Raw genomic sequence first — 16,899 nt, 5'->3', positions numbered from 1 at the left:
ACAATTTCTGTTCATAGAAAGAAAAGCCGAAAAAGTCATCTAAGATCATATTAGTGCAGACTTTAGTGAATGTTTGTTATTTTTCCTTGATGAATGATGACTAACTCCAGCTGTTTTCACACACTGTACGTAGCTATACTTAACCAGTATTGATTTATTTGTCACGTAACTTCAAAACCTAAGTAATACCACCTCCATAACTCAAACCTCCATCTTTTCCTAAACCTAACCAAGACGGAAGTTTATTTTTTAACACTGTATGCATGTCCTGTAACGAGCGGAAATTGACACACGTTGCTGGATATTCGTAGGAAAACGCACACATCTTTCTTTTCATAAAATATCATACAATCTGTTGTATGGCGAGATCTGGTTCCAGATTAATGAAATACTCGCTGAGCTCCAAGGTACAGCGATCTCTCATCAAATCTCTCTTGATGTCAACACTGATCTCCAAGTTGAGCAGATATAATTAGCTATCAGCTGCAGCAAATTACCATTACAGAGCACCACTCTGTAACAACAACTTCTCCAGTTGAAAGGTTAAACTGCGTCGTCAGTCCTCCAGTATTCGGAGCAAGTAGCTTTATTGGACAATGACGGTGTAGCTAGTTTAAAACATAAGGTAGCACCAAGATGGCTACACTTCATCCCAAAGGGCAACATGAAGGATTGTACCACATTTCATGACATTCAACCAAACGAAACTGCATGTCAGCAAATCAGCCATCATCATCATCATCATCATCATCTGGGAACCATGAATGTCTCGACCAAATGCCGTGTCAATAAGTGTTGTAGATCATTTCACAGGATAAGTAAAAATGGAAGTGAAAGGATCACCAAAGTAATCAGTATTTCCCCTCAGGATCAAGTATGTTTGAACACAATTTCATGGCAATCCATCCAATAGTTGTTGGAATATTTCAGTCTGGACCAAAGTGTTGAACTGACAGACTGACAGACGGACATCGCCAGCCACTCGTAAGGCAATGCTAGCCTTGACAGCTGCGTGCGTGCGTGTGGAACATAAGTAGGAAATGCCTGTTATTATATGTCTGATACACATTTATGCTGCTCATCTCATACATCTACCAGTTGTGAACAATAATTAGGCTGCCACTCCAATATGTAATGTATCTGCCAACTCTACCAACAACTAGGCAGAGTACAGATATAAATTGAAGCTTTGAGTTGTATTTGTTTTCAACTTTATGTTCAAATAAAAACTGAAAAAAAACCTTTTATCAAGGTTTTGGATTAGATACTTGATTCAGGTTCGATAAAATGCCAAGGCAACTTTATTTATACAGCACGTTTCATACAGTAAACAAAGTGCTTTATATGTTGAAGCTGTCAGAGTTTTTTTGGGGAGAGCAAAAGAAAAAAAAGACTTTTATAGTATTCTAACGTTGTGGAAATTAAAGCATGGATTAGTTTTTCTAAGTCCTACCTAGACATTAATCCTCCCATCCTTGCTATGTTTTTAAAATAGTAGAATGCAGACTTTGTAATTGATTTGACACGGCTGTTTGAGGTTCATCTCCGAGTCCAACATTGTACCAAGATTCCAGACTGGTTTTCTGAGACGGCGGGTGGGGATGACTAACTTTCAGCTCTCAAGTTTTTGTCTGCAAACATAACTTTTTCAATTATTGTACCTACAAAAGGGAAGGTTTGATATTGGTCTGTGGTTGGTAATCACATATGTATACAGCATAGTCTTTTTATTATGAGAAGCTTGGTGCCTGCAGTTTTCAAGGCTTCGGGAAAAACACCTGATAAAAGAGCTATTCTGCAGAAAATATGTGGCCAAACAGCTAAAAACATTTTTTAAAGAAGCGTGTTGTGAAAGCATCAACACGACTTAAGATGCTTCACAATGTGTTCCAGAGGTTTGCACTCAATAGCATTACATCTTGCCACTATTACCAAATTCCTTCCATGTGATAGTAGATGGGAATTCATTCATTATTTTTTATTCATTCACTCAGCAGAGAAGTTCAAATGCAATTGGTGTGAAGGGATTGATCAGCCTATCTGTGGTAGCAACATAATAATAATAATAATAATAATAATAATAATAATAATAATAATAATAATAATAATAATAATATTAAACTTTATTTGTATATTGTATAATATTATTTGCACCTTTCATACAATAATTTCAGCCCAAAGTGCTTCACAGCAGAAACATAGTCATTTGTACAAGATTAGAGAAGGAATTTACAGTACAATAATCACAGTGTTGATGCAAATGAGTGTGAAGTACCATTACAAATAGTATAAAATAGCAGAATTAAAATATAAAATAGCAGAATTAAAATAGTATAAAATAGCAGAATTAAAATAGTATAAAATAGCAGAATTTCAATATAAAATGGCAGAATTAAAATAGGATAAAATAGCATAATTAAAATAGTATAAAATAGCATAATTAAAATATAAAATAGCATAATTAAAATAATATAAAATAGCAGAATTCAAATAGTATAAAATAGCAGAATTTTAATATAAAATAGCAGAATTAAAATAAGATAAAATAGCAGAATTAAAATAGTATAAAATAGCATAATTAAAATATAAAATAGCATAATTAAAATAGTATAAAATAGCAGAATTAAAATAGTATAAAATAGCAGAATTTAAATATAAAATAGCAGAATTAAAATAGTATAAAATAGCAGAATTAAAATAGTATAATATAGCAGAATTAAAATAGTATAATATAGCATTGGAAATCATGCCTAGTTTCCGTACATTGTTGACATTTTTGTTGATGATGATGTTAGATAATAACAATTGCCTCATCCTTCTCAGTTCTAAATTGTAAATTTCTCTTTAAAAATGTCAATTTGAAGTTTTGTTTTTCCACCATCTGCGCTCAGCTTCTCAGCATTCCATTTTTTCTGGATAATCACGGATTCTGCATTTCTCCGTAGCAAACCCTGGCAGGTGCAATGACGTCAATGACATTCTCAATTTTGTCATTTTAATTGTCTGATCATTCAAAAGATGGTAGTCAATTCAGAGATAGAGTAGCTGTGTTATTGACGGAGCAGTTCTTAATAGGTAAATGTAATTCACCTGTTTGTTTTGCCCACTTTCTCAATCCCTGCCGATCTGTGGGATTTACCACACTTACCGTTAGAGTAAAGGTAATACATATTGTAAGTATTCTTTCTTGCTGCTTTAACACATTGCTCCTTTAAAGCCCAGTAAATTGATTTATCTCCATTTACCCATCCTATCCCCTGCTTAAATCAATAATGCCCATCTCCTCTGCCTGGGGAAGTCACCCATGTACGAATGTTTTTCATTTTGATGCACTGCATAGTCTATCAAAAAGCGGGCATCTTGCTCCACCGACCAATGACCTGTCGTCTTATTCGCAGAAACAAATAGTCAGTGGCAGATAAAGCACAACATGCAAATGAGACTGCTATTCAAATGATGAAGAGGAAACATTCACCACGCACCGCACTAGCTGTTCTCAGAAGGCTAAGCATTAAAAGGACCAATCTGACAGATTAATTAAAGATAGAACATGGAGTGATAGAGCAAAGATTCTCAGTGAACATGACTTGGACTGAATAAATAAACTTCCCTTATCCTTTGGTTAAGACTGCAAACATACAATTACTTCATCACTACAAATCTCTTCATTTGTTCCAATTATTTGCAGGACCCTCGTTTTTGAATACAAATGGGGATTCAGGCCTTTAACATTAACACCACTTATATCCGGCCGTTAGCAGAGCTGCTAAAATATAAATCATCTAGTCTGCCATGGCAACTGACAGCCGTGTCATGCAGCAGCGGTGGGATTACAGCCATACATCACGATGACTGCCCCCGCCGGTTCACAAGCACATCCAGAAGGTATCTGGATAATGCTTGTGACTGAAACACGTCTCCTGCAACCACAGATGCGGAAGAGGGGAACGAGAGGGAAAGAGAGGGGGGATACAAAACTGTGTGCGTATGAGAGATTTTCCTGGGCATATAAGAGAAAGATAAATCGAGACATAAAAGTAAGAGAATAAAAAAGGTGAATGCAGCACGCTCTCACAGAACACATGTCACTGTATAAACAGGGTGAAAACACTGCTGTTACAAATTCAGACATGTTTCTTTTCCTTCTGATGGCAGTTAGTTGAATTAAAGTAATACACATGAAAATGGTTTCACTGTAAAAGTATTATAGCGCTACACATTCACATATTTATGGTACGCACTGAAAAGTGCAAAGTGCATTTACTTACTTCAGGTAGTTTGTGCCAACAAAACAAACCTTTTGCTATATAAAGCTGTAATCAGAAGGGGGGGGGGCGGAAATGAAAGGAAGATTTTTATCTCCTTAACTATTTAGAATTGGATCATGCATACTATTATGTACTTTACTGAAAATATTTTATTTTGCTTGTGCACTAGAGAAATCCATTTAAAATGTGGAACAAGGCACACATTCAATGTCTCTGTTTGTTGAACCTTGTGCTGCTCCAGCCTTTATGTTAATTGAAAGTGTCATTTATTTTTATAAATAAAGAATAATAACTATTACAGTCTGCAAAGCCATGGTGACCTTTTACTTTTACATCTGAACTTTAAAAAGAGATAAATACTAGTAAGGACACTTAAGGCACTTAAGGGTTAGATGTAGGTGGTCCAAGTTAATTAAGTTGGAACAATTGTGATAAATATATCCCTGTATTACCTATTTTGAGCATAAACATGGAGACACAAATTAAATGTGAAGCATGTTGAGTGTCTGTGCAAGGCCAGAAACAGTTCCTTTACAAGCGTGCTGGCACCACCTATGAACTTGATGAATAAGCCTCTAAAATGTGATGTTCCTGCATTGTCCTCACCTTCAGCTACATCCATTTATCCCCTCTTATGGGAAATGGCTCCCCGGAACGATAGATATATTCCCCTGCACACGAGAGAGCGAGAGCACACCACTACATAACCTCCCCCATCCCCCGCCTCTCTTAGTGAAAATTAATAACAAGCCCAAAACATATACAGTAGTGCAGCGTATTCTTCTTCTGCTGAAAGGCCTTGTCTCCCTTTTAGCCCTGGGGTGCTCTGCTCTCATTGTGTGACAGAATGATTAATTTGACTGAACTTCACTTTGCAAACATCCCAAGTTCACAGTCTCTCTCTCCATGCAGTTGGCACCGGAGCCTTTAAGAGAAGCAGCTTGGTCAGGGCTGCCATTGGTATTACAGTTTATTTCATTTGTGAAAAATAAAGGGCATAAACATATCTTTCATTGCAAAAAATAATTAGCTTGAAAGTAGTTAATGGTGGAGCAAATAAGGTATATATATATATATATATATATATATATATATATATATATATATATATATATATATATATATATATATATATATATAAATGTAATGCATCGTTTGACTATAAAGAGGAACTTTACACCCCCGTTTAGTATTTCAACAACTACTGCTCCTCTTGGTTGCATGCTCTCAATCTCCCCATGTCTATAGAATTTTCACAGATATTTTGGGCGTCAAAAGGACAGAATTGCCGTTTTTTTCTCTGGAAAATGAAAATAATTTGTGTTGTATGACTTCTGTAAATGTACTGGGCCCAGGATCAATTAATAGTGTAATAAGATTTAGGGTATGGATCAGGTAACAGGCTGACAGACGAAGAAGGAGGCAGAGACACTGTGTGTCAGAAGAAACAGAAATAAACAATATGTCCATGACTGCAAACATAATTTTACTAATTGAAAAATGTGGATTCAGTGTTAAGTTACTCTTTGAACTAACCAACAGTCTGTGGATACATCTGTATGATGCAATGTGATGCAATACAACTCAACTTATGAAGCTACTTTAACTGGTTGTGTGTTGACTTGTGGCTGTGCAATTGTGGTGGTGTTTTATTGGACTGCATTAAATTAAAAAGGTATTTCCGATATGGATAATTTGTCCATTATATAATATATACTGCTAAATTTGAAAATACTTTATAATATAATGCAATCCAATGCAGTAAAAGGGACCACAGAGGTGAATAAAAAATGTTTTGCACAGTGACGACAATTAAAAGAAGCATTATATAGGTAGGATTTAGTACAGCACCGTTGTATTGATTACAATACTATGTTCTTTGTAACTCGGTGTAGTTTTTTTATTATATACATTTTATATTCACTATTCACACCAGTTACAGATGGGAAATGACATGTTTGTCAAATGATTATTATTGGAATTATAGGTCTGTGTGTAACAAAAAGAGCTGTCAATCAGTTTGGGAGTGAGGCTTTAATGCAAACCTGAATTTTAATTTGAGTTCCAACCCTTTATGAAAACATTTGGGTCACAGATTGTGTCTCCAACCCTCTTTGAGAATTAGTTATTTATGAATTATAAGAAGTCTTATAATGCAGGGCTGTTTGTCTTTACAGTTTGGTGTTGCTGCATTTACCCAGTAAATAGTTTTTATTGGTTCATTCGCTCAGTGCCAACTGATGAGACTGATTGCTCTTTGTTCTGTAATAATTTCATTTTAACTCAAAATTGGTTCCGTTGAAAATTCTTCTTCTTCTGCATCGAATAATGATCATGAATGGTACTTATTTGGAAAAATCAATGCTGTTTTTCTGCTCTTGAGCTCAGAAAAAAAAACTTTTCTTCAGCTACATTGGTCACAGTCATACTAATGCAGATTAAATGCATGGTGGGGGGGAATCTAATAGGGATAACTGCAGTGGCGGGCCGTGCATTTCCCACCTAGGCCTTCAGTGATGTCCTACACAGTCCTACCTGAACTATTCCACCTCTTAATACCATCATTATGACGCCATGACTCTAGAAACTATACATTTAGACAGAAACGCAGTATAACCGGGCGTTGCATCACCTTAACATAGTCAAGTACAACAGAGTTATATTAATATTTCCGAAGCATTTATAATCAATAAATCCGCATTTCCCTATTTTTGTTCACCCTTTCGTTGTGGAGCTCCGTTTCCCTGTGCACTTGTTCGTTGAGCTGTAGATCCACTCGGGTGTCCCAAAGGTTTTCAAAGCACTGTTGCTTGTAAGTGCCCAGCCGTGCTTTGGTGTCTCGTTGCTGCCTTGGTTAGACAACTCAAGTTTCCAAACCCATGTGTGGCTCCAAACACCAAATCGATCAGTTGTAAATAGCAGGCATTCCCAGCAGTACAATGTGCAGTGCCTCTCGGAGGCTGTGAGCCGGGGGTACCGCTCGTAGTTAGTGATTTGAAAGTGGCGGACAAACTCTGTGATAGGATAGCTAGCGTCGGGGTTAGCTTCGATGTCTAGCTTTTCTTGAAAAGTTCGTCTTGAAAATGGTGTTGTAATTATATATGTGACCAAATCGATCTCTTGTCCTCCTTCAGCCATTGTGGGTTGAAAAAAACCAGCTTGTAGAAATCTAAATTAGCTTGTTCAAGTTCAGTTTGCTAGCTCTGCACAGCTCTGCCTCTCAATAGTGCGTATCCAATCAAAAGACGTGGACGTGCTGACGTTATCGTACGCCTTCTAGCTGGCCCCGGTGTCCCCAACTCGAAATCTGATTGGTTAACGCCACAGTTTTGTCTCCGTTCACTTTAAGCGACAGGCGCCCACACTGTTGATTCTGAAGGCCTAAGGGCAGATTTCGTGGACCCTGGCAACACATTATGGCTGAAATATGACATAACATAAAGGCCAGCCCTCCAAATCTCGATCTGAGGCTGGAAGCAGCGCAACCAAGAGGAAAGCTATGAAAGGAAGAGAATAGACTAATAACTTAATACATATTTGTGGAAAAAATATATAAAAATTAAATGTATATTCTGATGATGTTCAGGCCAGCAGAGAAGGACCTTGCTGGCCCTGACGGCCCGCCACTGGCTAACTGTGGCAATATTAAACGTAAAAACTCATAAAAGGCCACAGAACTGTGTTATACATAAGCGTTGAAAATGGATTTAAAAGCAGCTGTATTTCCTTCGGTGATTATATTGTCATAGAATAAAGCCAGAGCTGTCTACAAGCTTTATATTTTAAATTCGTATAAGCGGGACAATTCTGGACCTGCGGTGCATAGCAGTTACATAAATCAAAGCAAAATTGAATCAATATTCCAGCTCTTTGAGAGACTGTGAGAAGTAGTCTATTGGGATGTTAACTCTCTAGTCCTTCTATGAAATCCCCCGATGAAGAGCAGAGTTCAATTCACAACCATTGGAGTTTTTTGCTCAGTGATCCATCTCTGTTAGCCTGTCTTTGCTTTTTCATTGTCCAAATAGAAAGATAAAACACCCAAGTTAAACGGCATGAAGGTATGATAGTTTTTGTTCACCTCATTGTCTTCATGCACCTGAATATTAAAATGTTGCAGCAACTTGTCACACAGAATGACTTTGTTATACAATTGCATATTATTTCCCCAGGGTCAAGTCTTCACCACAAAATCTGTCTGAGAAGTTTGAATAAACTACTTTTTCCAAAATACACGTGCAGTTAATCCTGACATTAGCATTTCCAACATGTTTCATTTCGAGGGCCCGATGGTGATGCAAAGATTAGCAGAAGCTGCACTATTAGTTTATATGTTGGTACTTTTCCTGCCTGTGATTGTGTTTTGTGTGTATGTGTGTGTGTGTGTGTGTGTGTGTGTGTGTGTGTGTGTGTGTGTGTTTGTTATTTTGGGATATTTTGCGCCACATAAATGCAGAAGCACAAGTGAACGAGAGGTGCGTTCAAATGACAAGGTGTGAAAATCTGATCTTTGGCACTGTGCAGAAACCAAGGTCCGATAATTTGGTACAAGTAGCATATTTAATAGAAATGTACAGTTATGGAATAATGCTGAACAGAAAGCTAGTTTTGGAGTTCAGTCCAAGAAGAATTGCCCACATGAAAGGTCCTTGTATTACTCTTGGAACACACAAACACGGGCAGTCCTGACCGACTGTGGGGCACTGTGACACTGAAGGCTGCTAAAAATAAAGCAGAAATGGAGGAGAATTTGTGTGCAAATTATTTCAAAAGATGGCCAACACAACATCTCAGATGAAACACGAGAGGTTTAGGCATTACATTTATTAGCCAGTGATAGATTTGAGGTTCCATGTTGAGCAGAATCAGACATATGCAGTAAAGTGAGAGGAGCATTATACAAAACTTTTCCTATCAAACCCTGGTAATAGTATTATAGACATATACTGATATGTCTATAATACTATTACCAGGGTCTCTAACCAACTTACACCTGACCAGAGGTATAATCAGCCAGGGTAACTGAAAACACCTGTGTGGTGTGTAGATCATTTCAGTTGCAAAGTAACTAACTATCTGTAAACAAATGTAGAGGAGTAAAAAGTACAATATTTCAAAAGTGAATGTAGTGAATGATCACCTATTTAAATCCCACTGCACTAACCCGTGACCTAGAGCTAGGTTGTTGCCATTACGTTAGTGGCAGTGAGTGTGATAACGGTGGGAGTTCAGTGTCAGTCCAGTGGTCAGTCTGATCCCAGCCAATAACATGGTCATAGAGAAAGAGCCAGGGCATTGATTCATTTGTAAAAAAAAAAAAAAAAGAAGCAGACAACTCTGAGCTGCTAAATAGGCCAGATTATGAGTAGCACAGGTAATGAGACTTGGAATCCTCAAAACACACCGATCAATTTGAACAGCAGAGTTGTTGGATGTGAACCCAAATGTCAGCAAAAAAAGAACTCCATATCACTTGTGATTTCCGATGAGACAAAAGGAAGAATGAAAAAACTCCCACTGTCTTTGTTCCAGCTCCAATTAGGCTGCTTGGGGAATGTAAATCGAGTTCTCTTGTTAACATTTTGTGACTCTGTCCCGTCGGGGAAGCAGGGCAGACAATATCAGAGTGCAGGGCTTGCTGATGCTCGACACAGAGAGCTGATGGAAACAGCAGCCTGTCTCAACACCCAGCAGTCCTCTTTTAACTTTGCCATCCGGCTGGAAGTGGTTTGTTATTTTAGTCGCTTCTCTAAGGAAGATTCATAGGAATGAGCTCAGGTAGGAAAGTAATCTTATGGCTCATAGAACCTCATTAACTAGCCTGGCCTGTGCTCCATTTCACTCTCGGATAAGTCTGGGAATGAATGATTTAGTGGGAAAGAGAGGAGGAAGAGTGAGTGAGTGAGTGAGTGAGGAAGAAGTAAAGAATTTGAGGGTGGAACATTAGGGTTTATACAGCAGGCCCATTCTCTAATCTAATGGGAAACTAAATGTAATACACCACAGTCCAGATTTCTTCCCGAGACAGACAATTCTGTTAAGAAGAAAAATAATTCCTGGAACAAAATGTTTGCCCTAAGAAACGATGAGCAGCCACCACGGGGATACTTAGGTCAGAGCCTAGGCCTAAAGCTTTCCATAATTTATGGCAAAAGAAGATTACTGTGAAGAATTATCATAACACAGCCCTTCACCACTTGTGCTCATCACCTTTCAGGCAGGTACTGTCTGCAAAATGCTTACACTAATCCCAACATTACTGTTCCTATGGACAATTCTCATCCAGAAAATGTCCTTGGTGGCCTCTGAAGTAACATTTAGACCATGTCCAAAGCTAACACTAGAGTTGCTGTGAACTACTGTTAAGAAGAGGTTTCAGCTATGTTAAGTGAATCCTCTTATTCCTCCAGGCAGTGTGGTCCCCGTCACTCTTCCTGGCTTCTTTTCTCTGCCTATTCTTTATGTGGTTACTAGTCCACTCAAAAAGCATTTGTGTGATGATGGAGCTCACTACTTAATTGTAGCGTTTGTGTGATATTAACATACGTGTCCTGAGGGATGAGAATGTTACGCGTGTACGTCGGTCCACAACATTGAGTGAAATATCGCGACGGGTATGAGAAGGATTGCCGTAAATCTTTGTAACTAAGAAAGAAGCAAGTATAAACACTAGGGATTTAACTGGCATCCTAATTATTCATCCATCCCACCATGATGACTGTGTTTCCCAGAGCAGTGGTTCCTAACTTTCCCAAGATTGACTCACGTACCCCTTCATCGATTCCCAATGTACAGTATGTTCCAAATGTGACACTATTCATTATATAAAAGTGGATATTGTCCATTATTTCATACAATTGAACCGTCAACATTTAGATTGGTATGCTCTCATTACTACTGCTGCTACTACTGCTACTGCTACTACTACTACTGCTGCTACTACTACTGCTACTACTACTGCTACTGCTGCTACTACTACTGCTACTACTACTGCTACTGCTGCTACTACTACTGCTACTGCTGCTACTACTGCTACTACTACTACTACTACTACTGCCTGCTACTACTGCTACTACTATTGCTTTTACTACTACTACTGCTATTACTATGACTACTACTGCTACTACTACTACTACTGCTACTGCTACTACTGCTACTACTACTGCTACTACTACTACTACTACTACTACTACTACTACTACTACTGCTACTACTGCTACTACTGCTGCTACTACTGCTATTACTACTACTGCTATTACTACGATTACTACTGCTACTACTACCACTACAACTACTACTGCTACTACTACTACTGCTACTACTGCTGCTACTACTGCTATTACTACTACTACTACTGCTACTACTATTACTACTGCTATTACTACTACTACTACAATTATTACTACTACTTGGGAGTTAAGCTGACTTTTTCTACTAATTATTATTTACTTTTAGATACTTCTGTGCTCACTTGCTAACTAGTTTTCACACACTCTTACATAACTGCCACATATGTGGGTATAATAATTTATTCAAATCACAATTTTTATTTTCTTCTCATTTCTCTCCAATCTATCCATGTTCCCCCGGGCAAATGAATTGGTGCCTCGTGGACATGAATGAACATCAGCATGTTTCCATGCTGGCATTTTGCACAAAGCACCGTTAACTGAGCATTAAGTGATACTGTTGGTGTCTTTCGACCCAGCCCCATCTGGTCATTTTAATCATAGCACGTATGTAAGTAACAAAGACTGGTTACGGCGTGTGGCTGTGTCCATGAAGCTATTCTTTCTGACAAATACATCTAACAAACCCAACTACCAAACACGTTATCAATAAGCCTAAGCGCGTGGTAATTAGGTTGGCAGGTGTGGCTTGCGACAACTCAAGGTGACACGCTTTTCATTTCCGCTGCGCTGAAGGAAGGCTGAAGGGAGCCTTATTGCCAGCGACTCAAAATAAGATGCCAAAAAGGTCCAGCAGATACCTTTGTGCTTGTGTGGTCACAAGGCCATATGCTTAGACTTTAATTATGAGGGACTTGGGGAGGGAGGGACTCTGGGTTGAACTATGAATCACTGCCACACCGCCTGCCTCAAATTCCCCGTTCTACTGGGTTTAACACTGCCCACGCAAGTTTCCCTCTCTTTATAAATAAACCTAGTCCTGATGCGCATGTTAAATAAACAGCTGACATTCGAGTTTGCTTTCATTTACACCTCTTTCTGTGTCTAATTAAAATACGAAAATATACAACGTCTACTGGTATGAGTAAATGAAAAGAAAATGAATGTTGACTGTGCTCACAAAGATGTACTGAACCCAGCCAACCCCACATGAGCCAGAACCACTGAAGCGGTTCATGAGTGCAAACCCATTGGGAGTCTTGTTACTGAGGAAAGTGTACAAGAGCAAACATGGTTAAAGCAACAGTCATGAAATTTACACATACAACTACAATAGACGATAGTTTCACTTTAAGAAAAGCACTTACAAGTGAATTAACAATACTTTCCACTGTGTTTAATTCATGCTTTGATCCGTAAAATGTTAAATAAACTATTTTGTAACTAAACTATTAACTAAAAACATTGTTTGCTTTTTTCACATATACGTTCCCAGCATGCATAGCATTAATGTTAAAAAGTTTTTTCTGATATGGAAAAAGTTGAGAAAGTTGTGTCTCCTTTTATACATTTGTATTCAGAGGAGAACCATGATGAAGATGCAGCAGGTCTGCACTTCATACATGTGTCATGTCGGTTTTATTGAGGAACATTGTCTTTACATTGATTGTGACTGCAGTACATCTTTAACTGTCACAAGGGATTAAACTTGACATTATAATGTAAAGATAAACAAAAAGTAATCCACGATCATTTATAAGTTGGATATTTCTACTGAATTTAGAGTAAATATGTAAAATAGTAAAAGAAACAAAACTCTAACGTAAGTTCACTCAATTTAAGAATTTAGATTGCATCTTCTTACTTAATTTTATTGAAGTTAAAATTGCCTTGAAATTTTGAGTTCTCAACTTTTCCTTCTTACAGTGCAGCAGGTACTAAAACATTGTTGTCCAAGAGGTGCAGAATGGCTGCATACTGTACAGTAGCTTTATCCATATGATTTAAAGGCATAATGTGTAAAGTTGAGTTTGTTGAAGAAACTTAAAGTTTGGATCCATGTTTTATACATGTTTTGATGCCTATCTTTATTTTGCAGTATAATGATCCACACAATTTGCAGTTTCTGACTCTGTAGTCCCAGAAAATGTATACAAAAAATAAAAAGTACAAAGCATGTGCACACAACACGCTGTCACACTACAGTATTTTACACGCTCTGACATGCAGAAAAAAAGAAAACCCCACACAGATCCAGCCTGATGAAACCCCAAGAGAAGTGGAAAAACAAACATACAGATACACTGTACATAACGTTATGACCCCAGAGAAATTAGGCCTCTCTCGATCAGCTTCAGGCCTAGAATCAAAGCTTCAGCGGTGCGTGTGTGTGTGGTGTGAAGGGGGATAAAGACAAAACTGGTGTAAGTGATGGGCTCTAGATGCCCTTCACCTACCTCCTAAAGACAAACAACTCACACTCTCAAGCCTTTGACAGAGAGGCTTGCTCCACAGTGGATCACAGGGGTCATTATTTATCCGCCCAGCATTGTGCGGTCGCAGCACTTGAGTGGACACTGGAGCCCTTTTCAAATATTAAAAATGAGGTGTGAAAAGGAACATTCTGACACAAACCTGGAGTCTCATTAGGTCTAAAGCCTCCTGCTCACACCGGCTGCAGGTGGCTCCGAGGCAGGCAGGTCTATGTCACCGGGACCCCCAGTCTGAGCTCCCTCCCCTCCCCCCGGTCACACGCTGTGACCCCCAGCTGAATTAATTATCCCATCCAATGTTGTCAGCTAATTAACTGACGTTTAACACAGGAAATAGCTGGAGCAATTCCACGCAATTAATCAGCGTCGAGGAATAAATTAAAAACCCTTCCTGAACGTGATTACCATTGAGGGTCTGCATTGAAAATTGTATTTTAATTGAACTTCAGATATTACGGTAGAAAACAGACATGTCCGTAGGAACAGCTCAGCGTATTTACACTGCAAGCTATTTCTAATAGAATCCCTGCAAATGAAAAAGCCTCCTGACAGTAGATAAGAGCTTAACATTCAGACCAGTTGAGTTTATTAATAGAAAATGCAATAGACTTACGGTATAAAGGGAAGAAACAATAAAGACTGAACACGTTGAATTGGCTTTATGTGAAGGTTAGAAACATTAATAGCTCAATAACAAAGCAGGAAATTGTTCAGAAAATAGGCCCAGAAAAGTGTACAGCTTCATTCACAGAGTAAACCAGCGCCATTAAAATGAATATTAGCATGAGGGACATTTCTTTTAATGTATGTTTTCGGATAGAGAGAGAAAACATGTGCAAATGAGCTGATAGCATGAATGAACAAGCGAGAGAGAAGGCGAGCAGTGTTCTAAATGAGAGAAACTAAACTTAATTTGCTATTAAGTTTAAAGCAGAAGTAAATGACCAAAAGCACTCAGCAAATCCCCACCTTCTTTTCCACCTCTGCATTCTTTCATTGAATCCATTCAAGCATCAAAACCATTCCCCCGATCTTATCTCCTACAAATTACCTCCATACACGACTTACGTTTGTAACAGTGATTACATTTAGAGAGAAACAAAATGCCTCCTGGATTGTGTTTTTTTCTACAATATTAACTAAATCATTAAAATAAAGTGTTTGGTTCTGTTTAGGCACTAAGCACATTGTCATTTCAGCTTTGTTGTCCTTGTTTATAGCTGTTATTTATATTTTTGTGTAAGTACATTGAGAGCAATGTAAAACATTAAGTCTAATTCCTTGTTTGTGCCCACATACTATACATACAGACATGGTTGGTAAAAGTAACTTTTATTTCCAAGTTTACTTCCGTAGTAAAACTTCTGGAACAAGTCTGCCAAAAAAAAAGTCTCATATTACCCGAGAAAGTATGTGAATAATTAATTGACCATGCATGCCGTGCTTTCTTTTGTGAGAATATCAAAAGCCTGAATAAAAATACATGAATAAAGTACAATGACAAATGAGGGAAACGTCTTCAGCAGTTTACGAGGCAGTAAAACATAATTAGCATCTATTATATTTTCTCACATTAACACATCGCCTTGGAAAATATTATTAACATTATAAAGTCTATTTACAGGGAAAGTACAACTGTATACTTATATATATATATATATCAGTTTACTTTGTATATACTTTATTGGATTTATGAATATCTACTACAACAACAATGTCCACAGACTGAAAAAAGAGACCGACAGAGAGAGAGAGAGAGAGAGAGAGAGAGAGAGAGAGAGAGAGAGAGAGAGAGACTGAGATACTGAGAGAGAGAGTGAGAGAAAGAGAGGGAGCGAGCGACAGAGAGAGAGAGAGAGAGAGAGAGAGAGAGAGAGAGACTGAGATACTGAGAGAGAGAGTGAGAGAAAGAGAGGGAGCGAGCGACAGAGAGAGAGAGAGAGAGACAGAGAGTGAGACTGATTGAGAGAGAAAGAGTGAGAGACAGAGAGAGAGAGAGAGAGAGAGAGAGTGAGATACTGAGAGAGAGAGTGAGAGAAAGAGAGGGAGCGAGCGACAGAGAGAGAGAGAGAGAGAGAGAGAGAGAGAGAGAGAGAGAGACTGAGATACTGAGAGAGAGAGTGAGAGAAAGAGAGGGAGCGAGCGACAGAGAGAGAGAGAGAGAGACAGAGAGTGAGACTGATTGAGAGAGAAGAGTGAGAGACAGAGAGAGAGAGAGAGAGTGAAAGTGAGAAAGAGAAAGAGAGTGATAGAGAGAGGGAGAGAGAGAGACTGAGTGAGAGAGAGAGAGTGAGAGTGGGAGCACTTATGAAAATAGACCCCCACGGAGACTGACAAAGCACAAAACTAGTCCAGTATAAAGAGTGAAGTGACGGAGGAAGTGGTGCACTGTTGCAACCCCCTTGGCGGGGTGAAGTGCGGCTAAAGTGCAGTAACATCAGCGGGTCAAAGCACAGCACAGTTGAGGTGATGATGATGGCACAGCGGTTTGTAGCGATTCCGCATGTGTGCTTGTGTGTGAAGCCAAGTGTGCGTGTTCATGTCCGACTATACTGTGTGCATGTGAGGCAGATTGATTACACTGAAGAAACATACAAAAGGTATAGAGAAGCAGCTATGTCAGCATTAACTGTCTATCTTTTTTGTCCCCGCAGGGGGGGGAGGAAAGGGAGGTGATGACAAAGTTGGTGAAAGGATGGGCTGTAGATGCCCTTCACTAACCTCTGAAGATGAACAACTCGGACCAGGAGCTGTTGATAAAGAGACTTGTTCTGCACAGGATCCTACAGATATTTCATCGTTTATCCTCCATCTGCCCTGAATTAGTGCTGCAGATGTCACCGAAGAGGACTTCTTCCGTATAAATTCAATCTTAATTCCAAATCCATGTCTCTAAAAAAAGCCTTTAGAACAGAAGCATGCTGATCACTCAGATTGACTGCCAGGAAGAACGCTAATATTAGCTCTTACAAATATATTTATACGAGTGATACATCTGTGAACCCCATA

At 38.6% G+C, this 16,899-nt stretch overlaps 1 protein-coding gene across 1 annotated transcript in view; it reads right to left on the bottom strand.

Moving 5' to 3' along the window:
- astn1 (astrotactin 1) overlaps positions 1 to 16,899 on the bottom strand; it is a 345,150-nt gene that overhangs the window by 143,149 nt on the left and 185,102 nt on the right.

This window comes from Cottoperca gobio, chromosome 17, assembly GCF_900634415.1.
Source record: "Cottoperca gobio chromosome 17, fCotGob3.1, whole genome shotgun sequence".
Lineage (NCBI taxonomy): Eukaryota > Metazoa > Chordata > Actinopteri > Perciformes > Bovichtidae > Cottoperca > Cottoperca gobio.
The sequence above is the reverse complement of the archived record's forward strand: the minus strand, read 5'-3'. Positions and strand labels throughout refer to the sequence as shown.